General features: G+C 39.0%; 1 non-coding gene across 1 annotated transcript; it reads right to left on the bottom strand.

Annotated features, from left to right (window-relative positions):
- Nucleotides 1-10,663: 10,663 nt before the first annotated feature.
- On the bottom strand, nt 10,664-10,800 carry LOC127690407 (small nucleolar RNA SNORA17). Its single transcript, XR_007979109.1, has one exon. It is a non-coding gene; the product is annotated as a small nucleolar RNA SNORA17 (small nucleolar RNA).
- Between the last annotated feature and the right edge of the window lie 693 nt (nt 10,801-11,493).

Genomic DNA, 11,493 nt, shown 5'->3' with positions numbered 1-11,493 from the left:
CCAGAAGCATCTGTGCCAAGTTATCATTACATTTTTCCTCCAATAAGGATTTAAAGGTAAAGGCTTACATTTTTCCACCAATAAGGATTTAAAGACAAAGGCTTTCCTTTATGAGGTTGACCTATGCAAACTGATATAGAGTGTAGGTGTTACAGTCTAACCAATCAAATCCACTTGTTATTCTGTAGTTAGAAATAGCAATTATGTTTTGGAGAACAAAGGATGAATAATGGGAGCTGTGGTTAAGAAAAATCATTATGTTCTGAAACAACATGGCAGTACTTGGGGCAAGTTTCTTTTGCTTGTTTCCCCCAATTTCTCTCCAAATCCTTGCTTTTTCTCTATTTACTTTCCCAGAAGACAGTCCACTTTATCCCAACCATCTCATTTACTACATTTAATTACATATAATAAGTCCATGCACTTTATCTGCATCATGTAAAGTCCAGTGTAAATAATGAGCCGTACCATTATCTGACAGTTATTCTCTCTGTTCCTCTAGTGTTACCTAAACGTGCAAACAGTGCAAGTTCAGAAGAAGATGAGGAAAAGTCACCACTGAGGAGGGTTAAGGTAAGAGGGACTTTCATTTCTCTAAGGTAAAAAGGTTATCTCAGTGATTCCCTTACGTTTCAGTAGGTATCACATTTGAGTCATGACATAGTCAAATACATCATAGGTATTATTAGAGCATTTACTTAGGAAGAAGATGGAATGAAGGAATTGTACTAACTTGGTCTCAGTTCAATACATCACAATGTAGTGCAACATTATGTCCAGATTTATGAAACTAATCTCTTTCAAATAGGTTTCTCCAGTTTACACTAGTCCTCATGTTTTAAAGAACAACTAACTGAACACTCAACATCCACATGCTAGACACAATAAGCTTCTAATGCACCAAACTTTGAGTCATATACTTAAATTAGTTTTAAACTATGGATACTAGATACAGAATATGTATTAGTGAAAAATAGGCCCAGAGGTCACAGGTTTGTTTGATCTACTTATGAATCAGAAAAATTATGAGAGATACTAGTTTTTGTCACAAGTACAGAGCTCCAAATAATTTGTGGCAACATCAAATAACGGATCGATTAATATAGTCATCACTCAACTGCAATTTTTCAACTTTACTGCAACTATAGTACATAAATGGATCAATCAAAATTATTTGAATATATTACTCTGCATGTGTATAAAATATAAAGTATTTTTCTCCTCTCCATTGCAGGTGGCTTCTAAAAAAAGAGGTCAGGGTATGTATTGTAGAATTACAAAGATAAGAATTGTTGTAAACACTCTGTGTGTTTTGTCTGATGAAACACTGTGATCTAAAACCTTATGGATATATCTGTGGTCATTGAGTTCACCAGGGGACAATAATCCCTATGGAGAACTTACAGTTTTTAGGATCTGCCTGTAAGATATCAAATATATTAGGATCTCAAATACTATCATGACTGCCAGAATAGAGAAATCCTAGATTATGTCATTTACCAGGCAGCAGTCAGTCAATTTTGAAAGGAATAGAAGCACACATACTTATTTTCAAGTGGCAGGACCTAAAAATGAAGCCCAGGAGAGGGGAACAGGAATGTAGAATGGCTGTGTCCCAACTGGGTTTCCCATGGTTCATTGTAATGAAGTCTACAGAAAGGCTGAAGGGGGTAAACAATATTACCATGGAAAAAGGGCAACACAATTTAGGCACATGGTCAAGTAAGAACTCTAGTCACGACTTAGACATTAGTTAGTGCTATCTCATTCTTTAGGGAATTTAGTGAATTTTAGGGATTTTGTTTTATTATTGAGACCAGTGTGTGTGTATGTGTGTGTTTGTGTGTGTGTGTGTGTGTGTGTGTGTGTGTGTGTGTGTGTGTGTGTGTGTGTAACTACTTTCTGGCCCAGATCTCACATAGCTCCACCTTCCTGAGCCTATACAGTGTGCTATTATTTATTAAGGGAGTACACTAACACACCCAAAGGGATTCTACTTTTAAATGTCAGAACTCTATGTGCTAGGAGTTTTATCTCTGAGTTGTGGTCAGTGTCCAAATTCTGAGTGTTAATACAGAGTAAACACACATTTTCAGCAGTGAACCACATAACTTATTATATCAAGTGTTTTCTACATAGTCCAACTACAGTTTCAATACTTTGGTATGCTGTAATTTGATTAAAGGGAGCTATTATACGAATATTGACTGGAGCTTCAGTCTAGTTGGTTCAGTACATGCTTAGCATTTCCAGGACCCTAACTTTGTATCCCTGTTTTGCATAAAATGTGCCCAGCATGGCTCAATCCTAGTAATGCTTATTCTAGAGAAGTGAAGGAAGGAGAAACCTGAGTTCAAGGTCATTCTTTTCTGTAGAGTGAATTACATGCTAGACTAGAATAGAGACCTTTCCTGAAAACAATTTTCAAAAATATAGAGGGAAGGTAGGACTGGTGAGGGTGGCATGAACAGGTATGGAGCACTCTCACGGCCCTGGAGTCAGTACCTAAGTAGGAAATAAGAAAGGCCATGCAGATAGTCAATGAGGATGTTACCTACAAAGTGATGTGAATGCACACTGCTTATTATATTACCAATGCACCAGGCTGCTGTTCTTGTCAGTTCATGATGAGGACATGTCCAGGTTTGGCTGGGTTTTGAGTAACTTTCAAACTGAGCATTTTTAGAAATTATCTCAATGTGGTCTTCTGATCAGTGAATCACTCACTGAGAGGAAGCAGACAGGTTGAAGTTCTGAGAGGAAGACTACAGATTTCTACTAAGCAAGGGCCCTCCTACAGCTTCTTTGGTAAACAGTAAGAATAAATACATTATCTGTTGTCACTGAAACCTTATTCTACCTAGATTCATTCATATGTAGCTGACTCTTCTATCATTTAACAGAAACCACACAGCAATATGCACTTGCAAGTTCATATCTTTTTAAGTAAGAATAATCATAAGGTGTTTAGTGCATAGCATCATAGCAAACACAACTCAGAAGTGAGAGAAACCACGAATTGCATTATATATCACACTATATATAAATAAAATATACTATACCTATTACACCATATACATGAATTAAATATAGTACATAAATTATACTCTATAGTATATTATCTTTATTCATATTTTTTACACTTATATCTTTTGCAATGAAGTCTCATAGGGAGTCAAATATTAAGCATCCTAGTGAAACCACACAGGAGTGAAAGACTGTATAAATTTTGGTTTATGTTGCTCTAAGAAGGATTTTGATGCTGTTTATCAACATGAGAGTGTCCTAGTTCCCTTCTCTGAACATTGTCACATTGACATGAAGTATAGTGCATGCTGCTGTGTATAATACACTTTGTGATCTTCCAAAAATACCATTGTAGCTCAGATGCTGCTGCCTGGAGAATGGTCACAAAGTGGAATGTACAAACAGAAAACCGTTCCTGATTTCCTCAGTTTTTCTGCCATGAAGCTGACATAATTGTCTTTGTTGTGTATATATCCCCAGGGTCCAATATCTTGAAAAGACTCTGTCGGAAGGGGACTCTTCCCCTGACAGAAGTTCAAGGACAAAACTTCATAGATGAAACTTGCACAGAAAAACCACAAAATAAAGGAGAAGGTACTGTGGAAATGAAAGAATGGATCATGTTTTATAGTGGTAGAGGCTACTGTTATGATACCTATAAAACTATAAATATATTATTAGTACTTCTTATGTAGATACCATTAATTTGCAAACTTCATTAGTTGAAATACAACCACAGAATTTTAAAACGGATATTAGACTCACTGATTGTTCTCATTGAGTAATGAGAAGGGGAGGAAAATTGAGATCAGTCCTGTGTGTATCACTGTCGCTTCACCTGCTGCAGGCAGAAACCTGCTCCCAGACACCTGTAATGTGAAAGGATTTAATGTCAACTGTGATTGATTATCAAAAGTTTCAAAAATGAAGACAGACTTGGATTAGATCCCAGCATTTCTCGTCTGACCGCTTGGAAGTGGGTCTCTGGAGTGGTGTGTTACACATTGGGAAAGAACTGTAGAAACAACAAAATGGCAGGAGAGGTCAGAGGTTTCTGTGAGGTTGTTTTGTTTTGTTTTGTTTTTCTTTCAAAGGCATTGTGGTGATCCCTGTCAGCTTGTGTATTCTTTGCTTGTGGCTCTGTCATTTGAAGGCAGACTTTTACACTTAACACTTTCAGTGTATGTCAGTACCAAATGGCCAAGCCTGCCACTGTGGTTAGTAGCTCTCTATGGAAGCTGTATCCAAGGTACGTTCCCAGATTGTAGTGAAAAGGAATGTCTGTTTCACCACAATAGATTTTGTATGGAGTGAATATTTGCTGAGAGCCGTAGATGTAGGAGTTTCAGGCAAAGATCCAATGCAATGGATTGAAGGAAAGAAATAGAGTGCTTGTGTCCAGCTCACCTTCTTGTACAGTCATGGATCTCAGCCCAAAGAACAATCTCACTAACAGTGGCACAGTTTTCTACAGTTTATCACTTCAAAATAATGTCCCACAGACATGCTTGGGGATCTGGATCTTGTCATCTTCACTATTGAGATTAATTATCACAGTGGCCACAAACTCTTATGGTCATTTGGGGGTTTTGTGCTATGGTAGAGGCAATCTCTCTGCTGTTCGATAACCTTCTCCTATGCACTCAAATGAGCACTTCTCCTGTGGTCATTTGATTCAAAATAAGCTACATCTGTCACCATAATTCCTTGTTTGTCTTTTTTGTTGTTGTTGTTGTTATTGTTGTTTTGCAGTAGTATCTTCTTGGTCATCTTATGATCATTTAGTCATACTTTAAAGGACATCCACATGTTAGACTGCCAAACCACTATCAGGATTCTCTCCTCTGACCTCGATGCAACACTAGCAATACCCTGACAAATAAAGGCCTTATTATGTCTTTACTTTGTAACAGTCTATGCTCCTTACTTTGACAATCACACTAAGTGATTGAGTCAAGGGCGGTCAGAGATTGACAACTATCATGGACCCTGTGGCTTAATAGGTGAGAAAATATCTGTATTCTGGCCCATCTTTGGTGCTTTTTGAGATATTCTCGGTTTATTCTCCAAGATGCACAGGCTGGCTTAAAGAGTTCCCTTAAATTAATGCATATGTTCCTCAAGATGGACATTGAATCCTGGTGGTCAGCTCTCCAGGCACCTTTCTGACCACAGGATGTGGCTGTCTTGTGTGCTGTCACTACTTGAATGTCTCACTCTTGGCATGGTCTGACCCATCTCTTCTCATATGTGCACATGTGGTTATAATCTAAGAAGTCTTTATCCTCAAAATTGTTGTACTATAGCTTCCTCAGTAGGTTCATAATCTAAACCCCTCAGAAGGATATCTGCCTCTCCTAGATTCTCTCATTCTACAGATTGGTCTGGCACCAAATTTCAGTGACGCTTGTAGGCTTAAGGCACAGTCAATTGACTAAATTGTGAACCATGTGTGCTTGATACACAGGATTTTGTTTCTATCTCCCTTCCCTTTCAGTCTTCCCTCTTATTACTTCTTTTTTTGGGTGTATTTTTTGGTTTTTTTGGTCTTGTTTTTGATTTTTTTGGTTTTTTGCTTGTTATTTTGGTTTTTGGGACAGGGTTTCTCTGTATAGCTCTGGCTGTCTTGGAACTCACTCTGTAGTCCAGTCTGGCTTTGAACTCAGAAATCTGCCTGCATTTGCCTCTCAAGTGCTGGGATTAAAGGTGTGCACCACCTCTGCCCGGCTTCTCTTATTGCTTCTTGTCCTTATCCTTCTCTAGCCATGTCCTCCATTTGGTAATTGCCATGTTGTACTGTGATCCCTTCTACCTGTTACCTTATTGTTGATGCTGCATACTAGAACACATCATCCACACAGTGTGTCCTAATCCAAGCCATGTCCCTGTCCTCAGCCCTGGGTATACTAGGTCTTTCTATATTCACTAAATGTTTGTCCCTCACAAAGCTCAAGAGATTGAAAAGATCACTTGGAGAGAACTGAACAGAACCCTTCTCAGAAACAATATGACTCTTAGTATGACATCTGAATCAGACATTTTCCACATGGGCACATACATCCTAGTTTGTCTGTAGGTCTTCCCTCTCTTTGGTTTGTGTTATGGGAAAACAGTCCAGCAGCAGCAGAACCATCTTGTTCATCAGTTTTAGTTACATGAACTAAATTCATACACTTTTACCCACATCAAGTAAAGCCCAGTGTATACAGTAAGCAATGCTGTGAGCCAACAGTCAATTCTTGTCCCCCTAGTAAATTCAGAAGAAGTCCCCCCGGTATCTGAATGTCAGGACAGCGCGACATTACCAATGGATAAGGATAAAGTACCAGTGAAAATGGTAAGAAGGCCTTTCCTTGCTCTCATCCAGAAAATTTACTTCAATGTTCCCCTTATGGTTCAGTGGTATCACAATGGAATCATGACACCGATCAGGTATATGACATTTGAAAGCTTCTCCTGATTTAAAGATCTCACCAGCCGAGCATTGAATATGCACACACTGGACAGATGGAGCTTTCTTTCAACACATCAAACATCAGGGCTTACACTCAAATTATTCCTGCCATAGACCACAGAAACAGAAAACATATTAATGAAAAATATACATTTTCACAGACAGTCTGTGATATAGGTTAGGGAATCTTCTATAGAGGCCAGACAGGTTTGCCTGATCTGCCTTCCAAGAATAAAAAACATGTGAAAGCACCATTTCTTAAATTATTGTAACCTGTTCCCTGTGGGATGAGAATGATGACAATAACTCAAGTCAAATAGCTTTGACTCTGGTCAAAGCAGGAAATCTGTATTCATATAAATGTGCCTACAATTCATTCCTTGGAGCAGCAGAACTGTCAACTCTTAGCCTAGCTACCACGGAAGTAAAATTCTTTGGAGATGTGAGGAATATTGAAGTGTACAGACTTATTACAATGAACTCCAGTGTCTAAAAATGGTTCTTACTTTGGGTTTGTAGTAAGAGGCAAGATTTTAAGCTCGACTAAAAACAATACAAAGGTTTTCTATTATGTTCATTTAATAAAATGTCCATCATTTTTATTATTGGTATAAGAATATATATTGTGATAAATATAATAGAAAATTAAGATAAAAAAACAAAAAGTGCGAAATAGTCTTTTTCATGAAGTACAAAGCTCCAGATATTCTATTACATCACTAGATAATGGATCCATTAATTGAGTCTCCACTTGACTGCTCTTTGCTATCTTAACTGCAACTAGAATATGTCAGTGGAAGGACCAAAGACCTTAGCAGACATTGTGCAACATGATCTAAGCTTTAAATTTTTTTCATTCCTTTCATTTGCAGGTAGCATCTAGAAAACGCAGATGCGGTATGTATTATGGAATAACTCTCTAAAATATGTTTTAGATGGTAATTGTGTAATACTTCATTTTTTGTGTGATGGACAACTGTGATCTCAGCTGCTTACTGATGATGTTTTTGTTTTTGATTTTGTTGTTGTTTTACTGTGTGTTTTTAAAGGAAGCACAAATTCCAAGTCACAAATAATGGCCATGTGACTGTGGATGCTGTGTTCAACTGTGATTCCTTTAGTTAAAAGGAGATTTTGTTCACCAAGGCATGTCTGAATATTTTTTTAATCAAGAAAAAGATCCCAATTATCCAAACCACATTCTAGTAGAAAGACTATAAATTAAGAAATCCTACTATAGTTCATCTACAATAATGTGTTCAAACTACACCAGAGCCATGCAAGGCCAGTCTATATGCTTGTATTCCTTCACAGATGAATGAACTAGAGTTTAGAGATAATCATGAGACTCCTTAGCTGTACTTCTCAAGAGACACTTCTTACCCCTTCAAGGGCACATTAATCTCTATATAAAAGTTACATCTTCTGGCAACTGCCTGCCATAAGGCAAATTGAGAGAGATCTCAAGCATTAACCTGGCTGCTGCAGAGGTCAGAGTGCATGGTAGTGGGTCAATCAGCAGGCAGCAGACTTTCCTGGTTCTTAAAGGTAGAGAAGCACATGCCACTTTTCAGGTGACCTAGTCTGAAAATTAAATTCAGAACATTGAAAGTGGGGGGTGAATATTCTCTAACAATTGGGTTTCTCATAGCATGGTTCATTCTAATAAGATCTGAAGAAAAGCTTTAGTAGGCTAGATAACATCAGCATGGGTACAAAGAGCCACACAGGTTAGGGACAGTGTCCACTATGAACTCTAGTTTTCATTTGCTTGCTCTATGCTGGGTCATTATTCCAGCAATACATTTCATTTTTATTTCATACTTAATATAATTTTATTAATTGTAATAAGTTTATGCAATTTGTTTGGATATATTAATCCCTTATAACTCTGGTCACATAATCACTCTCCCTTTTCACTTTTTCTTTAATTTATATCCTTAAAAAAACTTTCTAGTCCAATTCATGCTAAACATGTGTAGGGGCATCCACACAGGCTTGGGTTGAACTTCTAGCAGCAATATCTTTAATTAAAACTGTATCTCTATCAGACCAAAGCCATAAATTAACAAGAACTTCTTGATTAGGTATGAGAAGGGCTTCTGAACCACTTCCCTTCAAGCCACAATATTGCCTTGACTTTGTGAAGGTCCTATATAAGCATCCAGCAATATACTTTTAAAGAACAGCTAGACTCTGAACATCAAGGATCCTTTGTCATTGGTAGTTAAATTCTATTGCCTTTTCTATTTTCCTCTCAGTGGCTTTACATAGTCATCAGAGAAAAGTGTCACCAGACATCTTCTTCTCTACATTTGTGTGTCTGCATGATCAGGCTTTCACCAGTGAAGTGATGTGTTTAGTGGAACTATTATGAGTTAGAATATGTAGATTCACTGGCTTAGTTCATACTTATCATATCCAACACCGTGGGCTTCATCCCAAGGATTCCATATAGTATGCCCATGATTGTACAATCTGCAATCCTTGATTTAGTGTTTTGGATGCAGAAAAGTCTAAGTACAAGATCATCCTTGGTTTTTCTTTTAAATTTTATTATTGCTTCTTTGTGAATTTCACACCAAACACCACAATCCCACTTATCTCCCCCTCTCCTTGTACCTTCCCTCCACCCTTGCAACAATCCCCCAACAAGGAAAAAGTACTGTGGAAGTTGTAGTATGTCACAGTATGTCCCACTGTATACACTTTTGTCTATATTTCTTTGTTTACAAGTATTCACCATAATGGCTTGTTGTTCTGGTACAGTCTCCTGGCTTCTGATACTCCATCTGAAGTTCTAATACTGGATATCCTCTGGGATAGCCTGCTGTTACCCTGTGGCATGGAATTCCTGATTGTTTTGTATCTATAGGACCAGCCCCTTTAGGAACTTCAGCAGTTGGGTTGAGCCAATTCAAAGTCTTGGAGGCCTGACAGGTATCTAAGTTGTCTACCTTTCCTGATCTCCCACTCTCACACACACAGGGCCAGCTCCCTAGCAACCCTTGTAATGAGGACAAGCACTATCCTGTTGCCTAGACAAGGTGCAAAACCCCCCTCTTCCAAGTGTTGCATTTAGTGTGGGACATGATCAGTTCTCCCACTCTTATGACCTGGGGGGGTGCAGCTCTCCCACCTGCTATAAATGGCAGAGTAGCAGAGAGGGGAGGGTAGCATCTCTCCTTTTTCTCCACCAGAGCCCAGCAGATGAGAAAGCAGGGCTGACTCTCTTGAATTTATACTTTGAGACTGTCTTACCAGTTAGCCCCTCTTGCAGAGTCAGTTCTATTGTGTTATCCAGGCAAGGTACAGGATCTTCTCTCCGAGTGCTGTAGCAAATGAGGGCCAGGGATAGCTCTTCTGCTTTCATAGCCACTTGGCCAGCTCTCCATCTTGCCATAGATGGTAAGGAAGGAGAGGATCAGAGTGTATCTCTCCCTTATCCACACCAATATATGGGAGGTGAGTAGATCAAGCTCTCCAATGCTCCTGCCCTCAGGACTGGCTCACTCAGCATTTAGCCATCAACATGTCCCCAGCCAGTAGCCCACACCAGAGTCATTCACCTCGCCTTTGGTGGTAACAGATCCCTGATGCTGTAGACCAAGGTGGCATCACAGACCAGGATCCCAACATCTTCCCAGGTGGCATCCCCAACTACTCACATCAGTCTGTTCATCACTACCCTTGAGTTTCCAGTTCTTCCTTCCTTGTACTCACATCCTTCTGTTTCTCTTTCTCTTCAATTTATCCACCACTTACTATCTCCTCTTAGTGGAGCCCAGTGTCTCTGAGTGTCTAGAGTCATCTCAGGAGTGGTCCCTGAAATATATGTCCCACTTGTGTATTATGGCACTGGGCAGGCCTCGTCTGGAGCAAGGTCTGCCTGCCCCCCCAAAGCCTGCCCAGTATGTGACTGCTGGTCATCTCAGATTAGCTCCCTGTCCATGCTCCATGGCACTGGCCTGGTGGTCATCACAGGTTTGTTTCTTGCCCATCTGCCTGAGTGGCCACATAGGAAGTCATCTCTCTCCAACCCCATCCTGCCCAGGCTTGCCTTCCCACATGGAGTTCTGCTAGTTCTGCTAGCTTGTTCTCTGTTCTCAGAGCCTGTCTGAGCCTGAGCATTGGTGCTGGGAACTAGACTAATGCTCCCCTCAAGTTCACTGGTTTCAGTAAATGTTAAGATTACTAATTATTCAAATGATCACAGATCAAAACCAAGTATAGACATAGCTTCTATCTTTTCTGCCACCTACTGGCACACATGTGACATAGCAGACACATCTGTAATATACCCCTCTTTTTAAGCCAGATTAGGCTAGAGACCTTTTCATCTCTGTCATCATCATCATCATCAATAAAAATGGCTAAGATAATAATAACTAATAATAATAATAATAATAATATAAAATAAAATGGTCCCAAGAGGGCTATTGATGGAAGGACAATTTGTAGAAACTAATCTTGCTGTTGGTAGATTGAACAAATTCCAGGATAGACACATGCCTATGGATATATGATTAGCCCTAATTGAACTTGGTGGGTTATTAAGATAAAATGAAAAGGATCTGAAGTTGGTAAGGAGTGGAGTGATAGGAATGGAGCCAGGAGAAGTTGGGGTGTTGGGCAGGAAAGAATAGGATCAAAATACATTGTATGCAGTTCTCAAAAAATTAAGAAAATATTTTATTTAAAAACTTGATGAGGAAACAATAAGCAAACCCAGTGCACACTCATTCCCTGTGTAGCCACATAGACATCTTAAGTCAATTCATGTTGAGGGTTCATACAAGTTTGCCCAACTATCCTCACATGGCAACTTGATTCAGAATGACTTGGAGTCTGAGTCATCAGAAGACATGCAAACATGAGTTGTACTTCAGTGTGGGTACTTGATCAGAATCACAGGATAAAAGGAACCTGACAGGCTGAAGACACTGGAGAAATGATCTATTTTATTTACTTATTCAGAGCCCTTCTACAACTTAGAAATTCATATATTGAAT

This window comes from Apodemus sylvaticus, chromosome 7 (genome assembly GCF_947179515.1).
Source record: "Apodemus sylvaticus chromosome 7, mApoSyl1.1, whole genome shotgun sequence".
NCBI classification, from domain to species: domain Eukaryota; kingdom Metazoa; phylum Chordata; class Mammalia; order Rodentia; family Muridae; genus Apodemus; species Apodemus sylvaticus.
The sequence above is the reverse complement of the archived record's forward strand: the minus strand, read 5'-3'. Positions and strand labels throughout refer to the sequence as shown.